This window comes from Vicugna pacos, chromosome 20, assembly GCF_048564905.1.
Source record: "Vicugna pacos chromosome 20, VicPac4, whole genome shotgun sequence".
Classification (NCBI taxonomy): Eukaryota; Metazoa; Chordata; class Mammalia; order Artiodactyla; family Camelidae; genus Vicugna; species Vicugna pacos.
In genome coordinates, this window is record NC_133006.1 from 35,172,723 (window position 1) to 35,197,312 (window position 24,590).

The following is a 24,590-nucleotide window of genomic DNA, read 5'->3' on the forward strand; positions in this document are numbered from 1 at the left end:
CTTACCAATGCCAAAGAGTTCCATGATTTCTTATCTGACTGAAGGAGGACTAACTTCTCACTACAATCTGTTCCACAAAGACAAGATGAATTTTGGAATTACCTTGTTATTTAACCAGATATTGCAAAAACTATTGTCAGTAACTGGAAGTGGCGATGTAGTTAACCACTGAGCTATCTGACATATCAGTATCAGTGTGAGAAATTTGCTGGTAATTAACATACCCTGTTAGAATCCTGGAGAATATAGGTAAAGTAGATGGGATTGAGAAGCACTGTCTTATTCATCTTTCTTAGCCCCTGGTGATTATCGTGCAGCCCAGTTTAAATGTGCCAATGAGGAAAATAGCAGGGAAGCAGAGAGTTAAACAAACAAATTCATCACAGTTCTTTGCCAAGAGCTCCCTACGGAGAAATCCAACAAACTCTCTCAGCCAAAAGTATAATTTGATATCGACCAGATCGCATTAAAGTAAACTTTTGATGTGCTTTAATCTGATTTAAATGAATTTTGTTTCGAATAAATTAACTTTGGGCTGTGTTCAAAAATGTATTCGGGACAGCGTAGAGAAGCTGCTTCCTTTTCTCGGGTGATGAATAGAGGCTCACGCCTCTTTTCGGGGCTCCCTGTCATCAGACCTTCTCCACACTCACAGCTGATCTCATTCCAGAGGCAAAAATGTGTCAGAATATAAACCAGTTCCAATATGACGTTTTAAATTCACAGTTCATTTACTTATTGATCCCTGAAACAGCTGCAAATTAGGTCTTAGCAGAATGGAAATGATTTGTTTCTAGTTTCCTCGTCTATAAAACGAGAGTATGGAAGCTTGCCTTATCCCCAGTAAAGGATTTCATAAGTTGGAATTAGATCGTTCAGTAAAGCTCGTTGATCAAAGGTTCGATGCAGCTTGAATGCTGTAATACTTTTAGAGTGAGAGACTACAACTGGTATCAAAGGGAACCATGTGCTGTACACAACATTGTAACAGGAAAACGATTTGAAAGGCCCCCTTTGTGACTAGATCTTTTGAACATTATAAATGAAGAACTCTACGCCATCAAAGCCATGGGTGTTGTGACCAAACAGGCTCTTTGTGGATGAGGCACGCGATGTGAAGGAAAGACAAAGGGCAGCTTTTCCACTGATGCCTCACTGTCACTCTGAGAGCGCACCTCGCTTTGCTAGACAGGCACTGATCACATGAAAGACTCAGACGCAGGCTCGTTAACTAGCCAGACAGGGCAGCTTAGGCAGGGGTGGAGGTGGGGGACAAACTGTGCTCAGTGGGGTGGAGAAGACTCCAGGCAAAGGGCAGGATAGTGTTACCAGATAAAATACAGGACGTGAAATATTTGGGACATACCAATACTAAAACATTTATTGTTTGTGTTTATCTGAGATTCAGATTTAACTGGGCATCCTCTATTTTTTTTTTTTTTCAATCAGGAAACCCTAGGCAGAGAGCACAGGGAGGGTTTCAACAGGTACAGATGCAGCTCCTGGGAAGAACCTTTTCTAGTGGGCAGAACACCTTCATGGTCAATGGCTAATAATGGTAGCGTAGGTAAGTGGTCCACAAAGGAATCAAGGGCAGATGCAGGGAGGCACCGGGAGAGGAATAACACAGTAATTACAACAGGGGACAAGATTAAGGCTATGCTAAGAATGAGCTGACAGTGAATCCCAAAATACTGGGCTGGAAGGGTGGTTCTCAATGTTTCTGCCACCACACCATTCACAAAACCAAAGAACCCAGAGAACGCAGAGAGGTATCAAATTTCCCAGGAAGGAGACAGAGTCTGAAAAATCCACCCCAAAGCTTCTAACAGGCAGCACCACTACAAACAAAGCTGTCTCCCCAGTGAGCAATTCTTCACATTGAAGTAGAGTTGATTTACAATATTGTGCTAGTTTCAGGTGTATAGCAAAGTGCTTCAGTTATATATATATTCCTTTTCAAATTCTTTTCCATTATAGGTTATTGCAAAATATTGAATATAATTCCCTGTGCCCTAGAGTAAATCCTTATTATTTATCTGTTTTATATATAGTGGTGTGTATCTGTTAATCCCATCCTCCTAACCAAGTAGCAATGTTTTGAAGACCACTCTAGTTTGTGGAGAGGGGATTTGTGGTGAGCAAGATGAAAACAGGGAGACACATCAATTCAGTAGATCAGGTGAGAGATGATTTTGAGTTGGACTGGGCAGGTGGTACAGAAGAGGCGGAGAGAAGGGAAAAGACTAAAGAGGCCTTTTGGAGGAAGAATGAAATCTTGGGAAGGGGTTCCCTCTGGGACATGAGGGACAGGAGTGTGCCAAGAATGTCTTCTAGGTTTCTAGCCTGCCTCAAAGGAGTCGGTGCTGATGAAGAAGAACCAGGGTGGATTAGATCCCTAAAGAAGAGACAGGGATGGGCAGGTGGAAGTGGCTGGAGCTGGGGTGGGTGCTGCCTGACCAGGGCTGACCGCCATGCTCCCCTACCCCGGGCACGAGGAAGACACACAACTGCAAAGAGAGAAACGGAGACTAGGGTTCTGTGCCTCTAAAGGGCGGCCTCACAGGCTTTCTTTCTGTTCTCTGAACACATCAAGTGCATTCCAGTCTGAGTCCCCTGCCCATTTATTTTCTAACTTGGAATGTTCTTCTTCCAGACCCATCTCCCTTGTGTTCTCAGCTACCCACTCAAATATCAACCACTCAAAGGAAACTTTTCTGACCACCCAGTCTGCAACAGTGCCCCAGTACGCGTTTCTCATCCCATCATTACCCTTTTGTATGGTTTTCAAAACAGCATCTTCTAAAATTGTCATTCGTTTACATGTGTACTGTCCACCACCTCCCTCTAGAACACAAGCTCCCAGACCCCAGGGACATGCCTGGCCCTTTCATGCCAACTCCCCCAACCCCCACCCCACCGCCACAGAATAGCACCTGGCATGGTGGGCAGTCAGCAAACGCCTGGGGAAGGGATTCTGAATGGATGGCTTCCCAGTTCCAGGCCCTAGTTCACAGAGAGCTGGCCCTAGATGGTTTTCTGCCCTTCGATGCTGCACTGTAGCCATGTCCTTATAAAAAAATTTTCTCTTCTTTGTTCTCATTCAAGTGGCTTCTTGTCCTTACCAACAAAAGGTCTGTACTAGAACATACGCAGATATCTAAATCAGCAGAGGGGCCAGGGGATGGGGGCCAGGGGGTGTGCCCAAGATGTGAACCTCTAGTAAGAAGAAAAGCCACTGATTTTTAAAAAATTAGAACAGATGTATCAAGAGAAGACTAATCCACTAAGCAAGACTCTAGCCGACAACCTATTGATGAACATTAGTCAATTCAAATGCTCCTTCCACGTTCAATCTCCGGGTGAGGCCAAAGATGGAGAGGCAGCCCAGCCATGAGGGAAGGCAGCGTGCAGAGGGCAGGGGAGGGTGAGAGTCGGTGGTCTGTAGCAGTCTCAGATCAGGCCTCAGGCTTCGAGGGCCACCAAGGAGGAAATTTTCCCACTGGTCCTTGAAGTAATAAAGGAAGGGGGTCATTTCAGGTAGAGGAAACAACAGGTACAAGGCGCCGAGACGCTGAGCCAGCGTATCGAGTTCTGAGACCTTGATTCCGCGTGGCCAGGATTCAGGGCGTTTAGGGGCCAGTGGCAGGAAATAATACTGGGACAGTCGCAAAGACCAGGCCCTATGGACTTTTGTAAGGAAAGGTCACTTTCTTTAGTAAAATTAAAACCCAGGATAGTAAAAATCTAGCCCTGGAAAAATCCTTTCCTGGTAAACAGGACCTCACACAGCTTAATTCTTTTCCCTCCTGGATTTTTCCCATTTCCTGGTAACTCTCAATACTAGCAGCCTCAGGGGATCCTTACCCTTCCAGCTGAGGAGCTGGGACTTTATCCTCTAGGTGACCATACACACACACACACACACACACACACACACACACACACACACACACACACACACATACACACACGGCCTTACTTGAATGCACTTTGACATTCTCTACCAGACTGCCTTCGAAAGAGCTGAGCAAATATTAAAGCAGAATGTGATTAATAATGAAGTGTATTGGAAGTTAAGAGGCCTGCTGGTCCCAGTCCAGGTTCCCATGGATGGATATCCAGTGTCGCCAAGACCAGCGCCATTGTCAGCTTCCTCAATGACAGCTTGCCGGAGAAAGGCAGCGAGCCAGGAATCCTCCAAAGCTGCCTGTTGTGTAGGCTGACGGAGATCAGAGCATCACAAGGGGCTTCAGTTAACTCATTTAACAGGAAAGACATTCATTAGAACAGTTTGATTTTCATGAAAACAAAACCTGTTGGCTGGGAGTGTGCTCTGTCCTTTCAGAAACTCACAGTATAGAGGAAACCCTGGGTGAACATTTTTCTCCACCATCTGGCGATTTGCCACATTCTCTAAGTTTCAAACCTACCCTTCTATTCACTTTCATTCTCATAATTCTAGTAGGGACTTCACTATCTTTTATCTGAAATACCATAATTGCTTTGTAACTGGTCATGTGGTCTTCCGTCTCCCCTCACCTACTGCGTCTCACTCATTGCTTCTGACTTCATCTCCCTAAGGCATGGCTTTGAACATGCCACATTTTGCTCCTGAACACTCTGTAACTCCCTATTGCCTACAGGAAGACCTTTCCCAACTTGTCTATGCTCTATGCTCCGGCACTAACTCACTTTTCCCGCTGTGATGCCTACTACGTTGTTTTCATGTCACAGATGAACTAAAATCAGGGTCCTTCTGTAGTGACAGGACAGGGGTTACTTTTATTTGAATAGCAAATAGTCTATTAGTAAGTACATGGTTTCAGGGACAATAATAAATTCACTTGTACAGAAGACAATAATCAGATCAAAAGAATAAATGCTTGCTGGTCATCAGAAAATCTGTGGCCATGAGGGCTGTCACGTAGAAATCCCAAAATTATTCTGCTTGGGTACCCTTTTCTCCAGCTTTCGGGAGGTTTAAATAGCACCCACCCTTCAAAGCTCGCTTCAGACCCCCGCACTCCATTGAAGCAATCTCTCATCCTTTTAGTGAGATGGAATCTCTCCCTCCTGGGAGCTCCCAGAGCCATGACCTTGCATCTCTCTTACAGAGCTTTCTACCTTGCATTTTGTGCAGGGTGGTGTTTACATATGTCAGGAATAAGAACTCCTAAACCACAAAGCTGGGTGTCTTCTCTTTGAATCCCTTATAGCCCCTAACATGGCTTCTTCCCTGCTAGCACAGTCTCTTGCCCTCCAAGGGCAGTTTGTTTGTTGAATTAATTAGTTAAGTATTTCATTCCAGGTCCAGGGTAGCACTCCCAGCCCAGGTGTAAATTCCATCAGGGTCACTGCTGTGGCATTTTGTTGTCCGATGAGAGTGCACATCAAAGACTTGTTTCGTTTTTCTGTTTTGTGTGGGACGTGGTGGTTGGCTGTTGCAGGTTTGGGTGAAGGCAAACTGAAGAGGTGCCAATTTGTAAAATGTGGCCTGGAAATTAACTCATCTCACTGCTCTGAAGGCTCTCTTATTGTCACAAAAGCCCAGCTTTGGAGCTGCAATCTGAGCTTCCTTCCCTGCGTCCCTAATCACTCCTGCAGGCTGCTTTTACTGGCGGTTTTTTCCTTCTTGGACTTTTGCCCGGTTTAACAGCCCTGAACACCCTAACGCTAGAGGCACATTTGTTTCATCAACTTTTACTCCAAAAGGATTTTAGAGGATCAATTTGTTTAAGAAAACTTTTAATTTGGTTTTGTTTTCTCTTCAGGGACTTTATTTGTAAAACTGGAATACATGTGCACCAAATCAGATGATTAAAGTGATTGAAATGCCAGGGAGCAGAAAGACAGCTCAGCCTCCGGGGACACTGGGACGAACCAAGGCATACATCCCTGGTGTTCATCTTGACTGTTTCCACTTTTGTGGCAGCAAAATGTTAAATTATTCAAATACCTGTGTCTTAATCCATTTGGGCTAAAATACCACATACTAGTTGGCTTAAACAACAAACATTTATTTCTGACAGTTCTGGAAGCTGGAAAGTCCAAGATCAAGGTGCCAGCAGATTCATCTTGGCGAGTGCTCACTTCCCAGTCATAGGCAGCTGTCTGTTTGCGCTAAGCTCATGGGGCAGAAGGAGACGGGCTCTCTCTGGGGTCTCTTTTATAGGAGCACAAATCCTGTTCATGAAAGTTCCACCCTCATGACCTCAGCAGCTCCCAAACGTCCCATCTCCTAATATCATCACACTGGGCAGTAGGTTTCAATATATGAATTTAGGGGGAACACAGACATTCAGACCACAGCAACTGAGAGCAGGTTGGATGCTTTCAACTACTAGGAAGGAAATAGCTGGCTAAAAGTAGTTTGTGTTTATTTCATAAAAAAAGTTGTCTAGAGGAAGACAATTCTGCAGGGAGATAATTCTCATCATTTCAGCCAAAGATGGGCTCCTGCTGCCTCCTTGCCCTCCTCTTCCAGTAACTGGCACTGTCCCCAAATGGCTGGCACGGCTGCAAACGTCATGTCTCCTCACACAGCAATGCCCAAATAGGAAGAAATGGGACGTGACAAAAGGCCTTTCTCATCGTGCTGCCCGCTTTCATCAGGAAGGACCAATTTTCCCAGAAATCTTCAGCAGCCGAAGACTTAGTGGACTGAATTGGGTCCCATGCTCATCCCTGGGCCAGTCATTGTTGAACAGAAATTCCAAAGCCCTGGCTGGTGGAGGCCAATGACATCATCTGCTGGAGCTGGGCACACTGTCAGGTTAAAAAAAGAAATGGGTTCTGAGAGCAAGAAAAAGGGGAAATAGTTGTTGGGTGGGCAACCCACTGTACCTGCCAAGTGCTGCCTACCACTCTTCATCAAGTTCAATACTGAGAATTTTATGGGCAATAAATCAGGACCAGTAAGAGCGAACGAAGGATTTTCCATATAGATTAAGCCAAACCAAATCAAATAATAATAATAACCCTAGTATTGTTATTGTTGTTGTTATTATTACCATCATCATCCTAAAAAGGGTGAGGATGAAGGGCTGACTCTAAAAGACCAAGACTGTCTCCCTGATTTAAGCTGGAGTTTGTTTTATTATCCTGGGTATTTTCATACGGAGTTACAGAAACATTTATCTTACGCTTGCTTATATTAAGCTGAAAGGCTATCACTCTTCATTCTTTTCATGTTGACTGCTAAATTAAGTAGTGGCATATGTATAATTACTGGGCCTGGAGGCTTCTCCCAACTTGCGGGGAAATTCCTCTCCATCCACTCACCACCATGAGCTTTCATTCAAACGGAGTCACCCAACCTTTGTCACTCCCTGGTAGCCTGACTACAGCTGTCCTGGCTCTTTGATCACTGCTTCCAGTAGGTTTCCTTGTAGCCGTACTTCCGTTGTGGCTCTTTCTCATCTCAAATTTATTTCCTTTACTTTAATACGGATTGCCCTTCCCCTCATGTCCCGCATTCACACATTCACTGCCATGTTCCTCTGAACACGCTGCCATCTGATGTTGCCCCCAGACATGTAAATTCCCCCCAAGGGAAACCTTCAAGGTTACAAATCCAGTGTAAGACTACAAGTATCAGAGTGTTCTCTGAAGCTCTGCTCCATTTTGAGTCATTCAGGAGACAGTGATGGGAACGAACGGAGCAGTTGAGCAATTCAAGAGGGAGGACTAACATGCCAGGGAACAGAGAGACAGCTCAGGCTCAAAGAACATGCAGACCTTGAGCCAAATGACTGCCCATATTGTAAAGAGACGGGAGGAGCAGCAGAGCTGTCGGAGGTCTGCTATAGAAGGCTGATAGAGGTAAACAAGAGGATGATGCATGAAAGAGAGCCGAGGAACAGTGATGGGAATTTGATCATATGCTAATTCAGAAGGCTTTCTTAGGTACTCAATTGACTTTGTCACTTAATGGAATGTCAAGGTTTGTTTCTGGTCTCCCGTCTTTCTCATCGCCTGCTGCTACCCATCCACAACTTCACTAGAATTAACAGTGAAGCAGAAGTGGAATAGGGGATACCTAATAGTTTCTCCCATAAAAAAAGAATCATTCTAACTTCAGGCAAGATCTTTCTGCAAATTTAGTTGCCTTGAAACCCTCTGATAACACAACATGAAGGCTGAAACAGGCACTCTTTCACGTACACGCTGGCGTATTATCTCACTTTACTTCTCGTACATTCCCAAATTCCCCAACCAATTTTGTTACCTGCTTCATCATTTTCTTCTTCTGAACACTCCTCCACCACCGTCTACGCATTTTGACTTACCTCTCCTCCCAGACTCAAAAATAATAATAATAGAGTTTAAGGGAAAAAATGTCTTCCTGTGTATGGTAACGGGTCGGACTCTATCCTTGCTAACCCTTCTGTACCTGGGTGACAGGATGCAATGGAGAATCCCAGACAGGGAGTAGCAGACGGGGATTCTGTGCCAGCTCCACCCAAAGGGTGACCTCTTCCCCATCCCCACTTCGTATATAAAATGAGGAAGAGTTTAACTAGGTGATCACACACAAAGATTTCCTCTCTCACAGGCAGTGTGGCCGATGATTAAGAGCAGAGATTCAAAGCCTCCCATTTCTACCCAAGACTCTAACGCGGCGTCTCGCAAGCTAAGGCACCTTGGGCGGGATCCTTCATTCCCTTGGGTCCACAGCCAGGTTTCCCCACTTGTAAAATAGGGACGATTAAAGTCCCTACCACATGAGATTGTTGTGAAGATCACAAGAATGAACACTTGTGAAGTGCTTAGCATAGTACCTGGGAAAGTTCTCCAGAAGTAGCTGCTGCAGACCGTGGATTCTTTTTTCTTTAACAGCTTTATTGAGCTATAATTCAAATACACACCATTCAACCATTTCAAATGCATGATTCAGTTTATTTACAGAGTTGCACAACCATCCTGACAATTGATTTTAGAACATTTCTACACCCCAGAAAGAAACCCCATAGTCTTTAGCTATCACCCAATCCTCCTACATCCCACCCCCAGCCCCAGACAACCATTAATCTACTTTCTGTCTCTACAGATTTGCCTGTTCTGCACATCTCATATAAATGAAACCATGAAACAAATGGGACCTAATTAAACTTACAAGCTTTTGCACAGCAAAAGAAACCATAAATAAAATGAAAAGACTACCTACGGAAGGAATGGGAGAAAATATTTGCAAACAATGCGATTGACAAGGGCTTAGTTCCCAGAGCATACCAACAGCTCATACAACTCAATAACAAAAAAACAAATGACCTAATCAAAAAATGAGCAGAAGATCTAAACAAGCAATTCTCCAAGGAAGACATACAAATGACCAATAGGCACATGAAAAATGTTCAATATCGCTAATTATCAGAGAAATGCAAATCAAAACTACAATGAGGTATCACCTCACACCAGTCAGAATGGCCATCATTCAAAAGTCCACAAAAGATAAATGCTGGAGACGGTGTGGAGAAAAGGGAACCCTCCTACCCTGCTGGTGGGAATGTAGTTTGGTGAAGCCATTATGGAAAACAGTATAGAGATTCCCTAAAAAACTGAAAATAGACTTACCCTATGATCCAGCAATCCCACTCCTAGGCATATAACCAGAGGAAACTCTTAATTCAAAAAGATACATGCACCCCAATGTTCATAGCAGCTCTATTTATAATAGCCAAGACATGGAAGCAACTTAAATGTCCATCAACAGATGACTGGATAGAGAAGTTGTGGTATATATACATACAAGGGAATACAACTCAGCCATAAAAAAGAATAAAATAATGCCATTTACAACAACATGGATGGACCTGAAAATCATCATACTAAGTGAAGTAAGCCAGAAAGAGAGAGAAAAATACCATATGATATCACTTATATGTGGAATCTAAAAAAAAAAGACACAAACTTACTTACAAACCAGAGACAGACTCACATAGAAAACAAATTTATGGTTACCAGGGGGAAAGGGGGTGGGAAGGGATAAATTGGGAGAAAAAAATAAATAAATAAATGGAACCATACAGTACATGGTCTCCTGTGACTGCAGTCTCTCACTCAGCGTAGTGTTTCCAAGGTCTATGTTGTAACATACATCAGTGCTTCATTCCTTGTTATTGTTGAATAATATCCCATTGTATGGATATATCCGTTCAGCAACTAATGGATATTTGGGTTGTTTCTACATTTTCACTCTTACAAACAATTCTGCTGTGAACATTCACATATAAGTTCTTGTGGACACACATTCTCATTTCCCTTGGGTGTAAATTGAGGAGTGGAATCACCAGGTCCTATTGTAACTGTTTAATCATTCAAGGAAACTCCAAAGTGTTTCCAAAGTGACTGCACCATTTTTCATTCCCACCCGTATGGCCTGAGCATTCAAATGTCTCCATGTCTCTTGTTTCTATTACTGAAGTCTAGTCGGTTTATAATGTTGTGTCAATTTCTGGTGTACAGCGTAATGTTTCAGTCATACGTATACATACATATGTTCCTTTTCATATTCTTTTTCATTATTCTCTATATCTTCACCAACATTTGCTGTTGTCTGACTTTGTCTTGTAACCATCCTTAATGGGAGGGAAATGGTATCTCACTGTGGTGTTGAATGTGTCTCCCCAATAATTAATGATGTGGAGCACATTTGCATGTGCTCATCGGCCACTTGTAGGCTATGAGTTCTTATAAAACACCTCTTGCTGATGCTTCAGGAGACCTATATCACCAGAGATATTCTGAGAGCAGATCCAGATCCTAGGTTCCCATGAGAGTTTGAAAATACCCAGTTGATACAATTTGGCCCCTACCAGGTGAGGACACTAGCCACATTTTTAATGTTGTACCGATCAAGGGAAACTGAGAGAACACAGTAGCACATCTTGAGCTCAACATGGCTCCTGTTTTGCTTCCATTTCTATCCCAGTCTCTTTCATTTCTATGAAACTCATTTATTCCAGTATCTTCCAAAAGCCCTACTTACTGTAATTTGGGTTTTCTCAGATTCTGCTCCCTTGATGTCCTTTTGGTGTGTAAAAGCCGTCCCACTGTAAAGTCTTCAAGGATTTGAAACATTCCTCCCTTTCCTGATGCTCGTGGATGTAATCTCTACACACTGACTCAGAAGCTCAGAGTCTTACCGTATCTCAAGAAGGGGCTCCTTAAACTAGCCAAAGCAGTTTAAACCTGTTTTATAAACTTGAGCAAGTTAACTCACTTCCATTTCCACCTTAGTCAAACGAGATTCATAACCTCTAATTTACAGAGCTCTTGTGAATAGTAAATGAGAAGTTGTATATAAAGTATTTGGTACAGTGCTAGACGAATCATAAACACAGAATAAAAGGTGTATACGTATCACTCAGTTTATACCTACTCTCAATTATTCTGTCTAAAATCATCTGCACATTGACTCTCCAACCTTCTGGGGCCAGTGGTGCACATCAAGGCCTAGAGAGGGGCTGCCCAAGCATACAGTTTGCTCAGAGGTTGGGAAATCAGAAAGAGGGTCTCCAGACCCACAGGGACCAGACAGATGAGGCTGAACTGTCAGAGGAACTTGCATTTCACAATGCTCGACTTGAATGAGTCAAAACAGAAGGCAGAGGCACTGGGCAATCCTGGGAAGCTCTCAACCAGGTGCCTTCCCTTGGCCCTGTGTGTCCAGCCTTGACCCTCCCTGTTTGGCCTTGACCACTACTTCCATGTTGCTGGGGTGCTTCTCCGAAGCCTCAGAAGAAGAATCAAAACAGATTAGAATTCTCCTGCTCTGGAGAGAAGAGCTGCCTCTCAGGCAACCAAATGAAGCATCCTTCAGAGATGCTGTCTGTCTTCTGGTACGTCTTTCCTTTACCATAGTTTCACAACACACGGCCTGATAGGAAGGGGCTAGCAGAGTGGTCACTTACTGCCATCTATGGGTAGGACATTAAAAGTGACCTAAGGGGAAATGACAGCTTCCTCACATCCGTTACCGCACCAGCGAACATAATTCTACGGAAAGTATCCAAAGAAGATTTTTGCTTATTCGTTGCTTTTTCTAATATGCAGAAACATAAGGAGGAAGGTTTAGGATAACTAGCACCTCTACAACAAGTATCATCAAGTCTGCCTGAGAACAGTGATTCACAGGTTATGCTATTGGTTTGAAAAATAAATGGTTTCTGACTTGTCTCAGCCCACCACAGCCTTTAACAGAGAGCAGGTTGAAAAACAGAGATCAAATTAGGTTAAGGGATTTTTTTAAAATAAAAATTGTCATGGCTCTGATTAAAAATAAGCTCATCAAAACCTATTATAGCAAAAGTCCATTTGTCATGGTTACCATGGAACTGGGATCTTCATAATTATTTTAAAATAGTCCTTTCACTCCACAGCTAGAAATTTCCGTGTACAGAGGCAGAAGAATGGGCTTTAATGAGAAAAGCTCGATTGTGTGCTGAAATATTTATACCAGCTTTTCAAATAAGGATAAAAGATTTACCATTTCTGCCTCCAAAGAAATCCTTGAGAAGGATAGGAAATGTAATCTCTGATTCACTGAAAAACAGAGACAAAAAAAGTTTGAGCTTATCTAGTCTGCCGATTTTAGGTAAATTAAAAAGTCTGGGGTAGGTAGGTGAATACAACAAGAAAGCAGGAAATGGCCACTTTAGTTGCACACAATTCTTAAAGCAGTCACCATATTTCTGGGGTTAACATGCCTCTCTCCTAAGTAGATACGAGATCTTTGAAAGCAGAAATAGTATTTGATTTATTCTTGTGTCCTCCAAAGCTATTCCCAGTGCCTGAAGGTTAGACGATAAATATTTGTGGATAACTGGGCAACAAAAATTTACTTTGCACCTACTGTGTACCAGTCACTGTTCTAAGTGCTTATTCTAGGCACTGTTACAGGTAAAAGGAAGGAAGGGAGGGAGGGGGGAGGGGCGAAGGGGGAATTCTAGTGTGTGTTGAAAAGATGAATGCTAACTGTTGCAATGCAGGCATGATATAAGGCAGGAGAAATAGTATCTTGTTGAATGAATAAGTGAAAAAGAGGTCATTTGATTTGGCTAATAAGTTGGTTGTGGTTTAGCCTGCATTACCAAGAAGATGTAACACACAAAGGGTAGACGTTGGTGATGTATGTTGAGTATATTCAAGCAGATTCATTGATTACTTCCAGCTGAGGAAGGCAACAAGCTCACGTTTAGGGGGAAAGGAAAATAGATTCTCATCTCCTGTGTTTATAGCTGTGTCTCTAGCACTTGGAACACTTCTCGGCACATATAGCTTAGTAAATATCTATGAATAAATATTAATATCATCCCCTCCTAAGAGAGGCATTGCCAGGCATACTTGTGAAAATGAAGCCTTTGGAGAGACGGAATGATCCTCCCAAGGTCATTTAACAAGAAATTCTGAATTCCAGCTGGTATCCAGATGCTCGATTTCTGAGATCCCAAGGTTAGTCACTAGACCAGACCACGTTATACGGCCTGGATCTCAGATTCTAGTCTTATTAACACTAGCAAATCAACACACACAAAGAAACTAGAGAATCCACAGCTCTTCACCTGCCTTTGCCACAGAGCCTGACTCTGTCCACTTTCTGTCTGAGGCTATCTGAAAGCTTCCACGATAATCCCTGAATTACATAACCATCCAAATGAGATTGGACTTCCATCTGTTGAGGGCCATCCGAGCCCCTGTGCAATGAATTTCAATTTAAGGAGCTTTATGCCCCATCTGGAGCAAGAGGATTCATTCCTACATGAGAGGAAAAGATCATTGTGATTGTAACCTGGTTTTAACGGAGATGACTCAATTTAAGTTTTAAAATTTAAATGACGTTGAAATAGTGTGTGTTTCAGCACATGGAGAGAGAAGGATCTTGCCAACAATGATTTTCCAAGTCGCATTTTCACAGCAGCAAATGCTCATTAAAAATAAACCATATAGACATTGCAGCTTTGTTTGCAAGAAGAGAAAACTTGAAGCTAACCCAAACGTCTATCAAAGGAGATGAGATAAAGAAATTGTGTTATGTTCATACCATGAAGCTATTAAAAAGAATGAAGTATATCTGCACGTGCCAATGTGACACGATGATTAACATCTACAATAAATGAAAAAAGCAAGTTGCAAAATGCTATGCATGTTTCTAATACTAATGGTAGCAGCAATAAATGTCAGCATATGCATATCCAAAAATCTGCAAGAATATACAACAAACTATAGACAGTACTTACTCTAGGATGACATTATGGGCTAATTTCATTTTCAACCATATTCATCTCTGTATCATGTAAAGCTTTGCAATCATCACATATTACTTCTGTTATTTTTTAAAAGGTCTTCTGTCTCACTTTAAATATAAATAGGCATAAAACATTTGAAATCAATAAAATGAAAGTTTAAAATGACAGTTTATATGCAAACTGAGCATGATCTTCTTAGAGAGTTACTGTGTGTCGCAAGGACTGTATACATTCATGCTCTACAGTCCAGTGATCTTTCATACAGAAAAACTTTATTCATAAAAATGTTTATTACAATTCTATTGTAATGGCAGAAAATTGGAAATGACCCAAGTGGTTAACAGAAAAATAGTTAAATAAACTGCCATTCTCAATAAAATATTATACAGCCTTGTAATAAGAAGTGTTAAGACTGTGAAATAACATGAAATGCATATGTTATAATGTTAAGGGTAAACAGCAAAATATAAAATTACATACTCAAAGATGTGTAGTAAGATCTCTGAATGGAGAATAAAACAGAGAGAAATTTACCAGAGCTGAGAATAATGTTGTTTCGATGACCGTTCTCTTGTTGATTTTTCTTCCTCACCCATTTCCATATTTTCCAGTTTTCTAATGATCACTTACTAGACATAAAATGGAAAATAACGCAATCAGTGCTGTTGATGGGATATTGTAGGTAGTAGCACCTTACTACTGTCTTGGCATAGAAATTTATTCACATTTTTTCTTTTACTCGACCCATTTTAAGGAAAAGCGAGTTCTCCTCCTCCTCCTGCCCCTCACTGCCCTAGTGCTCTACAGCAAACCCCAATCCTTTCACTCAATAGCTGTAAGATTAGACCACTTCATCAGGCTAAGTGAGAAACTGAATGATTTATGGAAAATGAAAGTCCCACAAAAGGAGGTCTGTTCTTCTAACGATTAAGCTTAGCGTCACAAGTGAGCAACCAGTGATGGCTGGAGGGGTTGACCATCTAATGTCAGACGATTTGATTCCCAGGCACAGTTTGGACACTTAGTGAATATTCTTTCTGCCAGTTATTTAATTGCTCCATTTTTCAACTTTCTCACTTGTAAAAGAACTGTATTGAACTAGAGTCTGAATTTTAGACTACGAATTTTCCTAAAATGAAGGGAATAGGAAGTACCTATTTTGTGCCAGGAACAGAATAGATAGACACTATCACTTTTATTTGACATACAAAGAAACGAACATCTAAAGAGGGTGAGAAAGATGACCAAGGTAGTGCCTGAGCTAGGAATCAGCTCCAGGCTGAATCCGACTTCTTTTCTTTAAGATTTTGTAGATTAGGGAATTGAGCATTCAGAGGGTCGAATGATTGTCCAGGTTACACAGCAAGCTAGCAAGTTAGAGTCAGGGCCAGAACCCACATCTCTTGATGCCAGTCATATATTTACTTTACTTTATAATTTTTTTTAAACTCAGATCATATTCAAGTTACTTACAGTCCTCAATTTAAAACTGATAATCATCAATTATCAGGATTGCCCCTCTCTTATTTTATTTTCCCCTTTCATGTCTTATCCTCACTGTAATTTGCCTTTTGGGGCTGTTTCTGGGAGGACAGCAGGGGGAATCTGGGGAGTGGCAGGGAAGGCAGTGTCATGGGGAGGAAGGTTTCCTCCCCACCGTCACCCTGAAGCAAAGTGAGAGGATCCCCAAGAGAATCTCTCACTGAGATTGTGTGTCCATAAGAAAGGGCATTAAAGACCATCTCATTCCTGGGTCCAACAACTGCTTGGTGAGTGAACTCGTTGATTAAAAAATAATTGGAATCTATAATGACAGCGAAAAGGGTTTTTTATTATCAAACCTTTTAAGGCAGCAAAAGGATCCACTGAGTATAACTGGAACCACTCTAGGGAGTGAGAACTACATTCAATTTACAATACCGTGAATTTAATCATTGTATACCACAATTACAAATAACAGAACACTGTCCGATCTTAACTGTTTAGCTATTGATGAAATGTGTAGATAGTCACTTCTTTGCTCATCCTCACCTTTTTTTATTTTCACAGTGCCCATTACACTGTCTCCAACAGAGAAGTCTCTTAGATCACAGCCTTTTACAAGAGGCAGAAAATGATCAGACTCATGATAAAATTGCTGAAAATTCCGACAGGATTGAAAATATTTTTTCCCTTGCTTATAAAAGCAATATATATTGATTACAGAAAATTGGAGGAAAGGGAAAAAATGTATAATGCAGAATATTAAAGTCATCTATAATCCTGCCACCCAAATGAGCCCACAATTAACAAACACTGCCTTGTATTTCCTCTGGGATGTGCATGTGTGTGTGTATGTGTGTGTGTGTATGCATGCACACAATGTATTAAGTGAAGTTGGGATTTACTGTAAACTGTTCACCATTTTTCCTATTTCTGCCATATCGCAAATATTTTCCCAAGCAATTAACTCTTCCTTAAAAACATGACTTTTTAATGACTGTCAAGTATTTCACTGCAAAATCGAATCACATTCCATTTAACTTTTCCCCAATTATTAAGAGTTGAACCATTCTCAATTCTTGGGTATTTTAAGTAAAGCTCCAATTGAATATCCTTAAATTAAAATAACTACAGTAATGACTAGCAGGAGAAAGCAAAGCAGAGAGAGAGCAACAGTGGGCCAGCCTGCCTTCCACCGTCGGCACAGCAAGAACACAGGAGTGTCCTTCCCGGGAAGGAAGTTGGCCGTGAGCCACGTTCTTATTGTATCCACCAGGCAAAGGAACCCAGGCAGCCAGAAGCCTGGGTGTGCAGGGGGAGGCAGGAGCTAAGAAGGGGTGCAGATGGTCAAAGGGGAGCACACTCTCCAACATCAGAGAATCATCCAGTGGAGAAGCCCGCCGCTCTCAAATACAAACCAATAACACAAAACAAACAAACAGAAAACATACAAGCAGCCCAGGAAAGCCAGCATTTGGACGCTGCCACTCAGCCGACCTCAAAGGCCAGTCCATGGGAGCCAGAAAAACAGAGACAACCAACAAAGCGGGAACCACCTCCACGGGTCAGTGAATAAGAGACGGTTGTCCCATTCCCTCTCTCTCCTTCCCATCCCTTGACTCCAAAAAAAAACAAAAAAACAAAAAAAACTAAGATCCAAGAGCAAGAGAGAGAGGTGTTCCAGAGAAAGAACATGCCCTTCAACAAGGTTAGAGGGGATAAGAGTAGAGCAGACCATGCCTGCCCTGCTCCTGCTTCAGGTCACCCAGCAGATCATAATGAAGTTCTCTACTGCTTACGCGAGTGTTGAGTAGTCTGTTCATTGCATCCAGCAGCATTCCTCACCCCCCTCACCATCTTCATTGAGATACAGCTGGCAATATATTATGATGTAAGTTTAAGGTGTACAGGAGGTGATTTAATACATGTATATACTATGAAATGATTACCACAATAAGGTTATTTAACACATCCTTCATCTTACATAACTACCATTTTGCTGTTGTTATGGTGGAAACATTTAAGATCTACTCTCATAACAACTTCCAAGTATACAATAGCGTATTGTCAACCATAGTCTCTGTGCTGTACGTTAGGTCCCCAGAACGTATTCATCTTATCACTGGGAGTTAGTACCCTTTGACCAACATCTCCACATTTTCCCTACCCCCATCCCAGTCCCTGGTAACCATCATTCTACTCTCCGTGAGTTTGACATTTTTTTATTCCATGTATGTGACATCTTTCTCTGTCTGACATTTCACTTCGCATATTGCCCTCAAAGTCCATCCATGTTGTTGCAAATGACAGAATTTCCTTCTTTTTGTGGCTGAATAATGTTCCATTGTACACATACACCACGTTTTCTTTATTCATCTGTTGACGGACACTTAGGTTGTCTCCATGACTCGGCTATTGTAAATAACACTGCAATGAACATGAGAGTGCAGATATCTCTTCAAGATAGTGATTGTATTTCCTTTGGATTTGTACCCAGAAGTGGGATTGCTGGATCAAGTGGTAGTTTTATATTTAATTTTGGGGGGAACTTCCTTTGTGGCTGTACTGTTTTACATTCCCACCAACACTGCACAAGCATTCCCTTTTCTTTGGGCCTTTAACACTTATCCTTTTGATAATAGCTTTCCTAATGGGTGGGAGGTGATATCTCATTATGGTTTTGATTTGCATTTTCCTGATGATTAGTGATGTTGAGCACCTTTGCATGTATCTCTTGGCCATCTGTATGTCTTCTTTGGAAAAATGGCTGTTCAGGTCCTTTGTCCATTCTTTGATTGAACTATTTGGGTTTTTGCTACCGAGTCACATGAATTCCTTTATATATTTTGGTTCTCAACTCATTGTGAGATAGATGCTTTGCAAATATTTTCTCCCATTTCATAGGTTGCTTTTTTTTTCATTTTGTTGATAGTTTCTTTTGCTGTGCAGAAGCTTTTGAGTTTGACATAGTCCCATTTGTCTATGTTTGCTTTTGTTGCTTGTGCTTTGGGTGTTACATTCAAAAAATTATTGCCAAGTCTGATGTCAAGGAGCTTTTTCCTTATGCTATCTTTCAGGAGTTTTATGGTTTTGGGTCTTACATTTAAGCCCTTATATCATTTTTAGTTAATTTTTGTGAGTCGTGTAAAATAGGGGTCCAGTTTCATTCTTTTGCATGTGGACATCCAGTTTTACCACCATCATTTATTGACGAGCCTATCCTTTCCCCATTGAGTGGTTTTGGCTCCCTTGTCAAGGATTCAGGAGGTACATTCCAGTAGAGGGAGACAGACAATAAAGAATAAACCTTAAAAAAAAAGATAATTTCAGACAGTGATTAGTACTATAAAGATAGCAAAACAGGGGGAGATAATAGAAAGTGGGAGCCAGAAGAGGGGTTGCTTCCTTAGATATGATCATCATGGAAGGCTTCTCTGACCATAGCCATAGTACACTTTAGCTGACACTGAAAGAGGTGGAGGTGAAAGAGCATTTCAGGTAGGGGAAATAGCAAGTGCAAAGGCCCTGAGGCTGGCGCCTACTAATCATTAGTCCCCTTCATTCTTTCTCTCCTTTACTGAAGTGAACTCAATTTGCTACAAGTTTGATCTCAAGATTCTCACTCCAGCCGATAGGCCCTTTATCTTCAGCTGTTTGCATTTTTTGACAGTAGTTCTCAGTGTTATCTGGACCCTATTCCCTGAAGATTCTAGTTCAGCATGAGGTGAGCCTAGACTTGTTCCTTTTTCATGAGCTCTCCTTCTGATTCCTAAGTTTGAGAAGCACTGTGTTACAGATAGGACTGTGAGCCTCAATTTTTAAGTGTCCTGTACTTCTTATAAAATGTCTTTCTTGGCATTTGAGGTTTGATTCTTTGTCTCCTCACAGCTTGACTGGCTGAATTCTGAGTTAGATGAGGACTCACTCAGTTATGAATCGAGTTAGCTTAGCTTCAAGCTAGGGCAAGAAATATGGCCGTGTTTTTGGCACCTTTTAATTAGGCAGAAATGTTAACATTTTGGAGAAAATCCAAAGAGCAATTAAGAAGAGAAAAGAACTAGCAAAATTATAAAACTGGTACATAATGTTTCCAAGAGCTAAACGTCCTCTGTTCCGTAATGATAATAGGGAGAAAAATGAAATGCCCCAGAGAATGCTCCAGAGGAGAAAAATGTTTCATTTTCCAAGTATAAGCTTCTTGTTTTAAACAGTTAAAATCTAAAGTTACAAGTGAGGGAAACATTTGTATCAGTCATGAAAATATAATTTATCAAATAAAACCTAGCTTTTGTGTTAAGGAGATGACTCGTACCCTATTTTGTGGAATTGATGTGTTTTTGAAAAGTTACAATTATTTCAAACTCCAAAACAGAGAAGAAGAGAGTGGGAGGGAGGGGGTGGAGCATCTTCCTAAAGAGACCAAAACGAAGGAGAAGGAGAGGGGGATGAGGGGGACTAGCCGGCCCTAAGAGGGAAACGCAAGGCCACCTTTCTGTGGACTATTACGCAGGCAGCTGTGTTGGACTAGAAGAATTTTTACCAACAGCTCCCTGAAAAAACAAAGTCGATGACAGCAGTGAGAGTGGTAAAGTTAAAAGCAAGGGGCAGTGGGGCAGCAGCAGCACAGAGTTACATGGAGTTCATTGAAGGAGAAAGTCTCCAAAGCACGGTCACATGGAGCAGCCACAGAGGGATGAGGAGACGGTCTCTATGGTGACCAGAGCATCAGGGGCAGGTGGTACCAGGAAAAAGCAGCAGTCAGGACGCATCCCAAAGTCTCAGAGCATCCCCACCATGTACACACACGCACACACACACACCCCACATGCTCACACACATACACATACTGATACACCCCCCACATGCACGTACATCCCACATTCACACACACACCTTACCTGCTCACACATACACAGTGCTTATACAAACACACACACACTCTACCATACACACTTAGCCAGGAGGAATTTCAAGAAGTTGCTAGCCAGAAGAGGTAGCTGCACTGCTCAGAGCCTCAAAGTCATTGTCTGTCACTGTTTTCTGTAACTATCATGAATATTAAAGTATTCATATTCAAGTGAGAAGTCAAGGAAAGGCTCATTGTTGTATAAACTACACTCTGAGGGCAAAAAGTAGTGACTCAGCCAGAAATGCATCATCTCAATTTTCATTAATCTCCAACCAGCAAGGATCCTGAACGTTTGTCTTTAAAAATCTCTCCAACAACAAGCCAAACCACAGCAGCTCCCAAGCAGGGAATAATAAAGTGGTAGTGCTGTTTGTGCCGGGGATCTTCTGGCTCTGAGTAAAGGAGCTGTGAAGCAGGACGGGAAGTGCGCCATGACTCAGACACAGCCTGCCCGTTAGGGAGATGATCCTGTAACGACTTTGGGTAATAGGAAGGTTTTAAAAACCGTATTTTTATGTTATCACTGTAAATCCCTCTGTGAAGTTAAGCTCCTTTTTATATGTATATGTATATATATATATATTCTCCAATTTTTGGATGCAAGAGTTCATACTATGTCATGTTATGATATTGTTAGTAGTTTTGAAATCTTCTATGTCCTTATTGATTTACTTTTTTGATCTTAAATAATTGAAAACAGTGTATTAAAATGTCTCATTGTGAGGTTGGATTTGTCTATTTCTCCTATTTTTTTTTTCCTCTGTGTATTAAAGGCTCTGTTATCACAATAGTCCTTGTCCAACAGTGGTCCTTGAACCAACTCTTTTGGAATCTCAGAATACAGGATTCTTAGCTCACTGAGACCAAGGGTTGGGCGGTTTCTTTTTCTCAGTAGTGGATAATGACTTTGGTTTGTGAAACTTCGCCCACTCTCCCTCTGGGCGCCACAGAAGCAGGACGAGAGAAAACTGAAAGCTAGTAATTAAGTTTCAGTTCTTTTAGGCAATTTCAGCCCAGTTGAGTAAAGCACAGTTCCATCCAGCCGTGAATGTGTCACTTGGGGTCTCCTTAGCTTCGGTCTCTGTCCAGGGGGCAGCCCCCCTCCTCCCACCTGCGCGGGGCCAGGCCGCCCACGCTGTCCCTCGCCCCCTCCCCCGCCTCACCTGCGCCCCACCTGTGCTCACCTCGCCTGGCCCCAGGTCCTTCCCTGCGTGTCCCAGCCCCCACGTGGCGGGCGGCCGCTGCGGGCTTGGTGGGGGGAGTCGTGGGTGGGCTTCTCTCGCCCGGGTCTACAGAGTTGGCGCCCGAGGCTCTGGCGCAGATCCTGGTCCAGGCGCCGCTCCTCCGCGACATCCAGTGGGCGAGCCATCCCTGCCCGGCCCCGCCCCCGGCGTGACTCAGCCTGTGGTCGAGGCCATCCGCCCAGGAGATGGCTACCAAAGGAGGGCAGAGGGAAGGAATAGTTACCACCTCCTTAACTCTGTTCTCCAAAAAAGGATCCACCTGCTCTCTCCTCCACCTTTATTTCTCTTTCTCTCAATCTCTCTCTTTCCCTCCATCTGTCTCTTTCTCTACCACACACACACACACACACACACATACACACACACACACACACACAGAAGAAAAGAAGACAAACTGGTTTTCTTATCTCGCCAGGACAAAGTCACTGTGTGAGTCAGCTGTGGCTGCCGAAACAAAGAACCACAGACTGGTGGAATTAAACAACTGAAATGTATGCCCTCACAGCCTGGAGGCTGGAAGTCCCAGACCAACCTGTCAGCAAGGTTGGCTCAGAGGCCTCTTTCCCGGGCTTGCAGACGGCCGCCTTCTCCCTCTGTCCTCACCTGGTCTTAACTCTGTGCACAGGTGGCCCTTAGGTTTTTGGCACAGGAAACACATCCCATCCCTCAGTTTTCCATATTTAATCCCCCTCCTTCACAAATATCGCTGTGCAGATCCATCTTAACTACTTCAGATGGGTGCCACAGACTTGTTTCCAGGGGTTGAACTCTGGTAAAACGAAATGTGGGGGTGTGGGGAAAACAAAACATTTTCTTACAACAGAAGTAACTCCCACTCATGCCAAGAGGGTGAGCCACAAGTATAGACACGAGGTTAAAAAATCCCTGGGACCACCCTCAGAGGAAGCACAAAGCGAAGAGGAAGCCAACGGTGCTGGAGCGGGCTGAGCCCCAAGACCTCACCTGGGGTGACACCACCCGGTGGACACTTTTCTTTCACTACCTTAAGGCTCCCAGGTGAGCACTAATGAGAGTGAGAGGTGGGTTTGTTCCAAGAAGCATTTCGCTAAAGTAAAAGTCAAAGCAGCTTTGACTGGTCCCACCCCTATTCCTCATGGGTATCTCTTCACTGCTTTTTACTTCTGGCTGAATTTCTGGAGCAAAACAGAAGTGTGCACTCCTGCTCACCCTCTCCCCTGCCACGGCACCATAACGCAGTAGGGTTTGTTTTCCCTCTGTCCTGACTGAGTCTATTAAAATACCATCAGTGACTGTGATGAGCCTGTTTTCTGTGATCCCAATTAACTTTTGGGTGGTGATGCATTTTCTAGCTCAATATATCTTGTGCACTGATTCTTTAACCGCTGCCAAGAGCTGCTGGCTGTCTTTACCCAGAAGCTCTCCCGGGCAACTGATCTCAAGTAATTGGAATCCTCACATCCTTGTACCAGTTAAAAGGGAAGGCATGCCTCACATTCATTAGGATGGCTGCTATCAAAAACACAGAAAACAACTGTTGGTGAGGATCTGGAGAGATTGGAACCCTTGCATATTGTTGGTGGGAATGTAAAATGCTGCGGCCACTATGGAAAACAGTAAGACAGTTCCTCAAAAAATTAAAACTAGAATTAGTGTATGATCCAGCAGTTCTGGGTATATATATTCAAAAGTGTTGAAAGCAAATTCTCAAGGAGATATGTATACACTTGTGTTCATGGAAGCATTATTCACCACAGCCAAAAGGCGAAAGCAATCCGAGTGCCCCCAGAAACAGGTGTACTGATAAGCAAAATGTGAAACACACATATAATGGGATGTTATTCAGCAGTGAAATGGAGGGAGGTTCTGATACATGCTACTATGTGGAAGAACCTTAAGGACATTAAGCTGAATAAAGTAAGCCAGTCACAAAAGGACAAATACTGCAGTTTCTCTTATACGAGATACCTGGAGTAGTCAAGTTCACACAGACAAAATAGAATTGTGGTTGCCAGGGACTGGGGGAGTGGGGATGGGGAGCTAGTATTTAACGTGGACAAAGCTTCAGTTTTGCAAGACAGAAAAGAGTTCTGGAGATGGGTGATGGTGATGGTTGCACAACAATGTGAATGTACTTAATGCCACTAAATCATACATTTAAAAAATGGCGAAGATGGTGAATTTTATGTTATGTATATTTTCATCAGAATTTTTAAAAATTAGAAAAACTCGATAAACAAAACTCTACCTTTAAAAATGAAGTATTTTTAAAAAGAGAAGGAATAAAGAATGAGAGTCACGGGTAGGAAGAGGGCCTGGAGAGGTGGAAGTATCTGTTAAGCAGGTGATTTGGTAATTTTAAAAAGTTGAAAGTCGAATGACTTTTTTAAATGTAACAAATTATCACTCTCAAAATAGTTGTGTCAAAATATTGATCACCCTTTTCATGGCTATGTAGCAAGAATGACGTGTCACCCAAATAGCCCTCTCCTGGTAGCTTTTTTTGTACAGATATTGGCATAAATATTACCTTATCCAAAATCCACTTTCATTTCAATTAGTTTACATCCAGCTAGGTGGGATGTGCTTACACTGCTGGTCACAACCGGCTGTTTTAACACGGAGGGTGAGGGGAAGGCGTTTGACCAATTGGTTGTCAAATGCATAAAAACATTGCTTGAAGAAACACTGCTTTTATGGCTTAGTAATGTTCCAAACAAACATCCC

General features: G+C 42.4%; 1 protein-coding gene across 1 annotated transcript in view; it reads right to left on the bottom strand.

Moving 5' to 3' along the window:
• RNF182 (ring finger protein 182) overlaps window positions 1–22,184 on the bottom strand; it is a 59,008-nt gene extending 36,824 nt beyond the window's left edge. The window contains exons 1-2 of the mRNA XM_072945649.1: window positions 21,825–22,184; window positions 14,784–14,878 (exon numbers count right to left, since the gene is read on the bottom strand). The gene's annotated coding sequence lies outside the window, so the exon portion shown is untranslated. The remainder of the gene's footprint in view (window positions 1–14,783; window positions 14,879–21,824) is intronic.
• Window positions 22,185–24,590: the final 2,406 nt, after the last annotated feature.